Raw genomic sequence first — 12,031 nt, 5'->3', positions numbered from 1 at the left:
ACATGGTTGGTTCCAGGGTAAAATGTCCTGTTTTTTCACCAGTTCCTATACTTTAGAATTTTCTGTTTACACCATTCATTCAAAGAGAAACGATCTCTTTTATTTCAAGAGGCTGTTAAATTTTTTTCTTGAGTTGATAATTATGCTTTTTATTTTAAAAAGTCAAATTGAATGAAGTATAATTTGCATAATGTAAAATGCACAAATAGTAATGGTACCACATTGACAAATGTATGTATCCATGTAATCACCACCACAACTAAAGGCATAAAGGATCACAATGCTTGAAAATATTCATAACCTTTTATCTCCTAATCTCACTGCCAGAAATCTATCTTAAGAAAGTAATTCTAAATGTCATTAAAGATTCAGGCATAATGATGTTCATCATCAATTGTATAATTGCAAAAATTGAAAAAACTAAATGAGCCAGAGTAGGGGAATGGTTAGGTCATAGTACATTGAAATGATGAATATTGTGTTAATAAATATCATTAAAGCGTTTGCAATAAAAAATTGGAGACTTTTTTTTTTGCAAAATCGTTAAGTAGAGAAAGTGAGATACAAATTGATTGTATGATATGACTTCTTCTTGGTAAACAAAAAATGAATAGAAACGTATTTGAAAAGAAATACTTCAAAATGTTAACAGTGGTTCTTTTGGATCCTGGGATTCTTTCTTGCTCATATTCACTTTTTTTTAAAAATCAATATGCCCTTATTATTATCAGAATAAAATATGATTGAAGTATAAACATCTTTTAAAAAATCAAGATCTTATTCATCTTAGTTTTTGTGATGATATTTGTGAGAAAGCTGTTCATGATCATGGTTTGTTGAGCTGTGCTAATATTCTTTTCAAGTTTCCTGTCAAAGATTTCTTAAGATTCATCAGCTTCCTTCTTCTCATGACAATGAGGCTAACTAGAGCAATCCCTATAGTAACTAAAAACAGCCATCAACCCCTGAAATTTTAATTAATTTTAACACTTTGCAGCTATTACATGCAGTTCTTTCAAGCATCAAAGTATTCAATAAATCCAGAGCAGACTCTAGAAAAAGTTGTCATGGGGATGGTTTTCCTTCAACATCCTACCTTTTTTTCAAGACTGTTATCCAATTTCCATTGGTAAATTATTTCTCAGTTTATTCCTCTGCCCATTTGCATACTATTGACTTCTTTCTGGACTCCACTAGAAGCTGCCCTTCTCCAAGAGTAATTCTTTATTTTCTAGATCTCTTACCCAGTCACCTCCCCAGTTCATTTTCCACTAAAATGAATTATCTTCTTCACATCTCCAGTGAATTAATTTTTGCTAAAGTAAAATTATATATATATACATATATATCACAACTGGGTGTGCTATAACCCCTTCCACCTAGATAACATGTATATTTATTGAGGTAATGTAGTAGGAAAAATAAACAATGGATTTATACATTAACATTTATTTTGTATAGTTTTTAAATAAAATAGTACATATAAAACTATATGTTTTTCTATTTATAAGAATTCTCTTTCTAAAAATAATTTTTAGTAAAAAAAACTCATTAAATTCTTTATCTAATTCAGTTCAGTTCAGTTCAGTCACTCAGTCATATCCGACTTTTTGTGACCCCATGAAACGCAGCCCACCAGCCTTCCCTGTCTATCACAAACACCCGGAGTTTACTCAAACTCATGTCCATTGAGTTGGTGATGCCATCCAGCCATCTCATCCTCTGTCCTCCCATTCTCCTCCTGCCCTCAATCTTTCCCAGCATCAGGGTCTTTTCAAATGAGTCAGCTTTTCGAAGCAGGTGGGCAAAGTATTGGAGTTTCAGCTTCAACATCAGTCCTTCCAATGAACACCCAGGACTGATCTCCTTTAGGATGGACTGGTTGGATCTCTTTGCTGTTCAAGGGACTCTCAAGAGTCTTATCCAACACCACAGTTCAAAAGCATCCATTCTTCAGTGCTCAGCTTTCTTTATAGTCCAACTCTCACATCCATACATGACCACTGGAAAAACTATAACCTTGATAGACGGACCTTTGTTGACAAAGTAATGTCTCTGCTTTTTAATATGCTATCTAGGTTGGTCATAACTTTCCTTCCAAAGAGTAAGTGTCTTTTAATTTCATGGCTGCAATCACCATCTGCAGTGATTTTGGAGCCCAGAAAAATAAAGTCAGCCACTGTTTCCACTGTTTCCCCATCTATTTGCCATGAAGTGATGGGACTGGATGCCATGATCTTAGTTTTGTGAATGTTGAGCTTTAAGCCAACTTTTTCACTCTCCTCTTTCACTTTCATCAAGAGGCCCTTTAGTTCTTCTTCACTTTCTGCCATAAGGGTGGTGTCATCTGCATATTGCGGTTATTGATATTTCTCCTGGCAATCTTGATTTCAGCTTGTGTTTCCTCCAGCCCAGAGTTTCTCATGATGTACTCTGCATAAGTTAAATAAGCAGTGTGTTCAAAATAACACTTATTTTAACTTATTTAATAAGTTAAATAAGCAAGATGACAATATACAGCCTTGACGTACTCCTTTTCCTATATGGAACAAGTCTGTTGTTCCACGTCCAGTTCTAACTGTTGCTTCCTGACCTGCATACAGGTTTCTCAAGAGGCAGGTCAGGTGGTCTGGTATTACCATCTCTTTCAGGATTTTCCACAGTTTATTATGATCCACACAGTCAAAGTCTTTGGCACAGTCAATAAAGCAGAAATAGATATTTTTCTGGAACTCTCTTGCTTTTTTGATGATCTAGTGGATGTTGGCAGTTTGATCTCTGGTTCCTCTGCCTTTTCTAAAACCAGCTTGAACATCTGGAAGTTCATGGTTCACATATTGCTGAAGCCTGGCTTGGAGAATTTTGAGCATTACTTTACTAGCGTGTAAGATGAGTGCAATTGTGTGGTAGTTTGAGCATTCTTTGGCATTGTCTTTTTTTGGGATTGGAATGAAAACTGACCTTTTCCAGTCCTGTGGCCACTGTTCAGTTTTCCAAATTTTCTGACATATTGAGTGTGGCACTTTCACAGCATCTTCTTTGAGGATTTGAAATAGCTCAACTGGAATTCCATCACCTCCACTAGCTTTGTTCATAGAGATGCTTGCTAAGGCCCACTTGATTACTCTTCAGAGTTTTTCGTTTGGGTGCCATCATCTATAGCAATGTTCAGAAAAGTCTTCCTGTGAAGAGCCAGACAGATAATATTTTAGATTTTGCAGTAGGGTTAGGGTTAGGGTTAGGGTGGGTTAGGGTTAGGGTTAGGGTTAGGGTTAGGGTTAGGGAGCCTATGTGATACCTCTTGCAATGAGTCACTCTGCTTGCACAGTTTGAAAGCTGTCATGAACAATACTTAAGCCAATGAACATAGCTGTTTTCCAGCGAGACTTTATTCACAAAAGCAGGAGGCAAGTCAAATATGATCCATGGGCAAAAGTATATCAACACTAGTTTATGAGATAAAGACTAATCCATAGAACATGCCGTTAATGGCCCTCCCAAATCTGCCTATAGTCCACTGTTTCCTGCACACCCTTATTAACTCTTTTCTCTTTTTGCTTGTTGTTGTTTAATTTTCCAAAATACCCTCTGCCTTCTTTCTTTCTATTCTTTCCAACAACAAATTCTAAAATACTTAAGTTGTAGACAAAATATCACACTTTCTCTAATCCTCTCTACTCTCTCCTGTATTTTTATAAGAACTTTTTGTGCCTCTACTATGATCCTTTTTTTGAGGTTACTATCAACTTTATTCCTCTATATTTTCCCCAGGTTTGTTAAGTGTTTCTCTCTCAGCTGTGTCTGACTCTTTGTGACCCCATGATCTGTAGCCCGCCAGGCTCTTTTGTCCATGCAGTACTGGAGTAGGTAGCTGTTCCCTTCTCCAGGGGATCTTCCTGACCTAGGGATGGAATCCTGGTCTCCCACTTTGCAGGTGGATTCTTTACCATCTGAGCCACCAGGGAAGCCCTATCCCTCTATTCTATATTTTCCCCAGGTTTATTGAGGTATAATAGGCAAATAACATTATATACAGTTAAAAGGAACAATGTGATGATTTGATATCAAATATACAAGGTGAAATGATTACCACAATCAGATTAATACACCCGTCACCTCCCGTGTGTGTGGCAAGAATATTTAAGATTTACTCTCAGCAAATTTCAAATACACAATACAGTATTATCAACTATGGTCACCTTGCTATACACTCATCTTATTACAGACAGTTTGTACCCTTTGAGCAACATCTTCTCAACGACTCCACTCCAAACCCTTGGTAACCATCATTTTACTGTCTGTTTCTATGTGTTTGACATTTTTTAAAAGATTCCACAAATAAGACCCTATAGTGTTTATCTTTCTCTGAATTATTATTTCATTCGTGTTGTCTTACATGGAAAGATTTCCTTCTTTTTAAGGCTGAATAATATCTCTATCTATCTATCTGCCTTCTCTCTATTCATTCATCTCTTAACAGAACTTAGGTTGTTTGTATATTTTGGGTATTGTGAATAATGCTACAGTGAACATAGGAGTGCAGATATCTCTTAGAGATAGTGATTTCATTTCTGTTAGATACTTACTCAGAAGTGGAATTGCTTGGTCATAAGGCAGTGCTATTTTTACTTTTTTTATTGGTAACTTTTTATTTATTTATTTTTCTTTGGTTACACTGAGTCTTCATTGCTGCCCCTGTTTTCTTAGTGACTGCCTCAATGTACAGTCCCACCAACAGTGCAGAAGGGTTGCCTTTTCTCTACATTCTCACCGACATTTGTTATCTCTTGTCTTTTTGAGGATAGCCATCCTAACAAGTCTGAGATGATGACTTATTATGGCTTTGATGTGAGTTTTCCTGATGATAAGTGATATTAGAGTTGCCTTCCCAATCTCTGAGCCTCAGTCATGCAGATTCCCTCAGTGTTCTGGGTGAAGCAAGGAAGAAGCGGGTCCCTTTGATAGCATCCTACACAACTAGGGAAGCTAGGAGTTCACACATTGTCACCTTTCCCCTGAAGGAGAGACTGAGGCTCAGTGGATCTCTAAACAAGGAGTTGTGCCTCCTTGGGGGAGAAACGACAGGGGAAAATGGAAAGTCTTCCTTTACCCTTTTTAATGGGTCTAGCTTCAGGTTTCTTTTTCTCTCTTTTGCTCTCATAGTGTGTTACAACTTCTTAGCTGGACGTATAGACTCCTATAACATATTCTTCTTTGTGAAGTGAAGTAAAAGTTGCTCAGTCGTGTCTGACTCTTTGCAACCCCATGGACTATACAGTCCATGGAATTCTCCAGGCCAGAATAGTGGAGTGGGTAGCCTTTCCTTTCTCCATGGGATCTTCCCAACCCAGGGATCAAACCCAAGTCTCCCGCCTTGCTGGTGGATTCTTTACCAGCTGAGCCCCAAGGGAAGCCCAAGAATTCTGGTGTGGGTAGCCTGTCCCTTCTTCAACCTATCTTCCTGACCCAGGAGTTGAACCAGGGTGTCCTGCATTGCAGGTAGATTCTTTACCAACTGAGCTATCAGGAAACCCTCTTCTTTGGGGGTGATTGTCAAAACCGGTGGTCTTCGTAGGGAAGAGGGTAGAAATCTGGTTAGAAATCTCCTATTCACAGTCTTACTGATGTCACTCTAGATTCTAGATTATTTAGGGAGAGATGAACTAGTTTTCACACACTACATAAAAATCTTGTAAATCAGTAAAATGTCTTTTAAAAGCTTCTATTATTTTGGATTATAAAGAACAAAAGACCTCATATTGCATCTCATATGGAATGTGAAAGCCAGTCTCTTTTGCACAATAGATATATAGCTCAATAATTTAAATGTTTGATTTAATAAAAAATACAGTACTTTACATTGAGTAAAACAAGCAAGAATTTAGAACAATTAAAAGAGGAAGGGACTACTGAACAACTTGAATTAAACTGACTAAAGAATCACTTGATTTATTGTTTACTTGAAAAAGATAAACAATTTATTTCTTCTGCAATTTTATCCAGTTTTATAAACAGTTTAAAAAGGTAAAAAAAAAAAAAAAATCATGAATTCTTTTTCATAGGATGACTGCAAGAAGGTAACTCTGGTTGGTTTGTCCAAACAAATGGGGGCAAGAAATTCCAGCATCTGAGTTAATCTGCTGTGGAAAGAACAAACTTTTCCCTTCTCATTCTTGGAATGTTAGATAACATCTCTAACATATCTTTTGGCAAATTACCTGGTGAAAATAACATTAATGTGTGTCTTGACTCTTATATGCAAGAGTCAGGGTTTGAGTAAGTTTTGAATAATTTTTGTCAACATGATTGAATAATTTTGTAAATCCTGATAATAACATCACACAATACTGCATTGCTGGGCACTCTTCTATGCTTAACATTTATTAACTCATTTGATCCTGTAATAACACTCGTTGACAGTTGATAGAATAAGCACAGCAAGTTTAAATAAGTAGCCCAAGATCACACAGGTCCCAAAAGGCAAAGCCAAGACAGAAAATGAGACAGTCTGGCTCCAGAGATTGTGCTCTCAACCACTGTGCTTTGTTTTCCAAGAAGGATTATCATCAATAAGGTAACACATGGAACTGAATACATATGATATGTACATATGGGAGGCAATTCTGATTAAATATATCAAATCAGTTTTATACATGCTGAAATACTCTCTTTCTGCTCTCCTACTCCATTTATGAGTTAATGGAAATTTGACTCTCTGTGATACTATTTTTGTAGTTTGTAGTTAGTTCTGCCTCCCCCACCCCCAACTGTGAGACTATGGAGACTTCAAATGTAGTGAGCATTCTTATTCCAGTTCCAAATCTTTTGGCATTCAGAACTTTTGCACACTGCTTGGAATTTAGGAGATTGTCCAACAGAATGCTTGTTGAATGGATGAATAAATGATAAAAATGCAATGAATAATATTTAAGACATCTGAAAGGACTCAATAACTAGAGTCAAATTTCCCTGCTCAAGTTCTGAAGTAATGACAAAAAAAAAAGACAAAAGATTCAGCATTTGAGAGGTAAAATTTCAACTCTGTTGTTTCAAGCTGATATTGAAGAATATAGTCTATGTCTGATAACAGATGTAAGACTCAAGGACACTTAATCTTTGATATGGATTACCTATTGTTGTGTAAAAATTATCTCAAGATTGAGAAGCTTAAACAATCATAAACACTTTTTCTGTCACATTTTTTACAGATGAGGATGAAGAATTCAGAAGTGTCTTAGCTGGGTGTATTGACTCAGGGTCTCCTATGGGGTTGCAGTCAAAAATGTTGGCTTGGGCCACAGACGAACGCTTGACTGGATCTGATTCCAAGAGAGCTCAGTCTTATCGCTGATAAGTTGATGCTGGCTATTGGCAGCAAACCTCGGTTTCTTTCAACTGGACTATTTGAATATTTTCCTGATGTTGGCAGGAAAGGGGGAAAGTTTCCTGTTAAGTGGGAAACTCAAGAAAGAGCATGATAGAAGACACAATTTGTTTTATGACCTTAGCTCAGAAGTCATACATTGTCATTTCTGGGTTATCTTATTGATTTTTACAAGGCAGCTGGTTTCAGGGTGGAAAGAGACCACACCAAGGCAAGAAAATTAGGAGAGTGAGTCATTGGTGGCTTTATTGGATGCTGGCTACCAAGCTTCCTGTCATTAGCAGTCTTGAACTGGAGTAGACCTCCTCCATCAGCCATGAAACCTGCCCCTGGGAGAACCCAATATAGGAAGCAGACTTTCTAGAGTGCTCACTACCAAAAGAGAGAGGAAGGAGGGGCTAAACTATAGCAAATATCTACCATGATGATTCACCACTTAATAACTTATTTGCTTTTCTGATGGATTCCTCCTCGACTCAGTTACAAGCTGTAGGAATCAGGGACCCAGTTGCCTTGGGCACCACTGAATGCCTGATACTCAGCATCAGTTCAGTTCAGTTCTGTTCAGTCGCTCAGTCATGTCCGACTCTTTGCGATCCCATGAATTGCAGCATGCCAGGCCTCCCTGTCCATCACCAACTCCCGGGTTTACTAAAACTCATGTCCATCGAGTCGGTGATGCCATCCAGCCATCTCATCCTCTGTTGTCCCCTTCTCCTCCTGCCCTCAATCCCTCCCAGCATCAGGGTCTTTTCCAATGAGTCAGTACTTTGCATGAGGTGGCCAAAGTATTGGAGTTCCAGCTTCAGCATCAGTCCTTCCAACAAACATCCAGGACTGATCTCCTTTAGGATGGACTGGTTGGATCTCCTTGCTGTCCAAGGGACTCTCAAGAGTCTTCTCCAACATCATAGTTCAAAAGTATCAATTTTTCGACACTCAGCTTTCTTCACAGTCCAACTCTCACTCAGCATAGCCTCTCATTATTACAATACACTTTGGTTGAATCTTGAATGAGTAAACTACTGTAATCATGATCTGTATCCACACATAGGAATACCTGGAATTTAATGGTTAATGGAAAGGATTATCTTCAGAAGCTTGAGGACTTCTGTTTCCCACAGACCTCTTTTGTTGTTATTGTTTAGTCATTAAGTCATGTTGACTCTTTGCGACCCTATGGACTATATCCACCAGGCTCCTCTGTCCATGGAATTTCCCAGGCAAGAATAATGGAGGAGGTTGCCATTTCCTCCTCCGGGTGATCTTCCTGACTCAAGGGTTGAACCTGCATCTCCTGCATCGGTATGCAGATTCTTTACCACTGAGCCACCAGGGAAGCCCACACAAACCTCTAGGCCTACGCTAATCTTCCCCATTTAAAATTTTAAAAACAATAAGTGCAAAATAATGGCAGTTAATAATTCACAGGAGTACCTTTGAGGTATTATTTTATAATGTCATCCTTATTACTGGCCAACTTGAATGTTTTTCATGTGGGAGATGTTCTAAAAAGTAAACAAAGAAACAGTAGCTGATATAATTTATCTTTGATAGAAGGACAAAAATTCTTGCTTAAAAAATTTCAAAAAGATCCTTAAGAAGAACTTGAAAAATTAACTTCACTGATTAATGTTTCAAGAAAAATAAAACCTCTAATTATCTTGGACTGTTTAGCATCAGAGCAAAGAATTGTTCTAAGTAGCATCTGAAGAGAGAGATTTATGACATTAATTATATCCAGTCCTGGCTTAACAAGACATGGTAGTGGCCATATCCCTCCCATTCTTTTATAAAGTTCTAATCCATCTTCATATTTGAAGCCCAACCCCCCCTCCAACTCTATTGGAGATAGAGTTTGAGGTGGTGATTAAGGTTAAATGAGGTCATAAGGGTGGAGCCCTGATCTGATAGAAATGGTGCCCTTCTAAGAAGAGAAAGATACATCAGAACTCTTTCTTCAGCAGGTGAAAAGACAGCCATCTGTGAGCCAGGAAGAGAGGTTTCACCATAAATAATCATTCTGGCACTCTGATTTCAGATTTTCAGCCTCCATGACTGGGAGAAAATAAATTTCTATTGTTTAAGGCTTCCATCTATGGTATTTTGTCATGGCAGTCTAAGCTAACTGAAACAGTATTTGCTATACAAGAAAACTAGTTTTATTTGAAAGAATATCCAGGGCCTGTATTAGATTGGGTGATTAAGGAAAGCTTCTCCAAAGAGATGTTTAGGCTGGATCTGAAGAATGACTAATAACCAGCTGTGAGCATTGCAGACTGAGGTCACCAGGTTAATAAAGATTTTCCTGCATTTGGTTTGACTCTATATCTGTGAATGTATGGTTAGACAGAATAACATGTTTGTTATCTCTGTCTGGAAAGCCTTTCTAGTTCTTACCATGACATCACTACATTATTTCTGTTTTAGAGATGTTGTTTCACTGAGGAATGATATGAGAGTTTAAATAGGCCCCAAATCAAAACATAAATCTATCAGAAACATCCAGAAAATGCATTATTTCCAACATATTTTCTAGGTCTAAAATTGGATGATTTCCCATAAAATTTTCAGTTGAATGAACAATTCAAATGTGTTTATTGGGTAGTGAAGTTGTTTTTACAAAACAATAACTTAAATTTGGTAAGCACTTTAAATCTGTAAGTCCTTTTATTTTCATTTGTACAAGACCTAAAATAATGTGTATACATTATTATCAATGTGATACATCTTTAATTCAAGTAAATTGTTATGATCCTTTTATTATTTAAAAAAATAAATTAAGCTCTGCTTCTGATGCTTTTAATACAATAAACCTTAAAATAAAAAAAAACACCCCTCCCCTCTTGTTTACCTTATTTGTAGTATCTACATCAGGTTTTAATTTTTCTATTTTCTGTTTATGTATTTTCAGATGCTAGGTGTTGTCTTATCTATTTGTCTGAGCATTTCCAAACCCTAGCATGTTATTTGACACTTGCTGAGTGTTTAGAAAAGTTTTATTGGCATATCCTTTTTAAGTTAAAAAGGTAAATATTGTGTGATTATCTTTTTAAGTAAAATATAACACATTGATTGTGAGTAGATAACTTTTAGGTTTCTGTACCAAATAACTAAATGACAAGCTTTGATGCCATCATTGTTAAATATGGGTCAAATATTTCCCTTGGATGGAATTAAAAAAAGTGCTTTCAATTGATGATAAGATATTTTATTTTCATATCATGATATTTTTGGTTCAAAGGGATTGCTGCTGCTGCTAAGTCACTTCAGTCGTGTCCGACTCTGTGCGACCCCATCCCTGGGATTCTCCAGGCAAGAACACTGGAGTGGGTTGCCATCTCCTTCTCCAGTGCATAAGAGTGAAATGTGAAAGTGAAGTCGCTCAGTCATGTCTGACTCTTCGCGACCCCATGGACTGCAGCCCACCAGGCTCCTCCGTCCATGGGATTTTGCAGGCAAGAGTGCTGGAGTGGGGTGCCATTGCCAAAGGGATTAGATGACTAGAAAAACGCAGGGAAATGAGAACTGTGGGGTTTGGGGTAATTTCTCTTGTAGCACTATAATCCATAGAATGCATTTGGGAGATTTTTGGAGTAAAACTTCTTAATTAGGAAGGTGAAGAAAGCCACAGCATATGATCTGGATTTTGTGAAATAGTATCTCTCTTCCTTTTCACAGAGCAAGCGTTTCCTGTTACATACATAATAGTAATAGTCCTACGTCATTTGCCTGAAAACTATTAAGATCATGTTGTTTTGGGACCTTTAGTTAGAAACATGTCAGGGCCATTGACTGTGTAGCTAGATTGCCAAGGTTAGAATCCTGGCCTCGACATTAACAAGCTATATATACTTGAACAAGTTAGTTACCCTCTGGATCTCATTTCTTCACTTGTAAAGCAGAGATAATGCTAGTGTCTGCATAACAGTTTACTGAAGGCCAAGAACTTTATGTATGCAAGATACTAAGAATAGTATTGATAGCTTGCCATAGTTAGTGCTGCAAGCTTATTTGTTCAATAAATAATAATGAACATTCATAAAATATGAATGTATTACAATAAATTTTAGACAAAGGAATTGAAGAATCCTTAGTAAGTGCTTTAAATCATTGAATGGAGTTCATGGGAGAATAGCTCAAATCCAAAGCTTCTGATTTTTAAGTCTGTCAGCCATATGTGTGCCTGCTTTTTTTTCTAATTAAGCTTCACAGATTTAGAAATTCTCTGCTACAGAGGGATGAAGTATAAGAAGGGTTATATATAGCTCTATAAAGAATAAAGTCAAAGAGCTCTAGGGAAAACTGATCTGTGTGTGGAACATAAGGGTTACTCCCAAGAATGTGATGGGCTGCCTCATGGCGAGCTGTTGGGAGGTGAATTGCTTCTTTTTACTCTGAGAAGGAACAAAAAGCTTTAAGTGGAAAAAAAATAATTGTCCAGCTCATAGCAAAAGAACATAAAATTAGCTGTCACTGAAATCAAGTGATCAACACTTTGCCACTTAAAATTCCTTTTGGAATGAACAAGATATAAATCAATGACAAATGGATTAAATTATTTATTACAAAATACTTCAAAGAATACTTTTTGAATGTATAAATTAATGAAGACTCTGAAAAGGTCAAAACAAAGCCAACAAAGAA

The sequence above is a fragment of the Odocoileus virginianus genome, chromosome 12, assembly GCF_023699985.2.
Source record: "Odocoileus virginianus isolate 20LAN1187 ecotype Illinois chromosome 12, Ovbor_1.2, whole genome shotgun sequence".
Taxonomy (NCBI): Eukaryota; Metazoa; Chordata; class Mammalia; order Artiodactyla; family Cervidae; genus Odocoileus; species Odocoileus virginianus.
The sequence above is the reverse complement of the archived record's forward strand: the minus strand, read 5'-3'. Positions refer to the sequence as shown.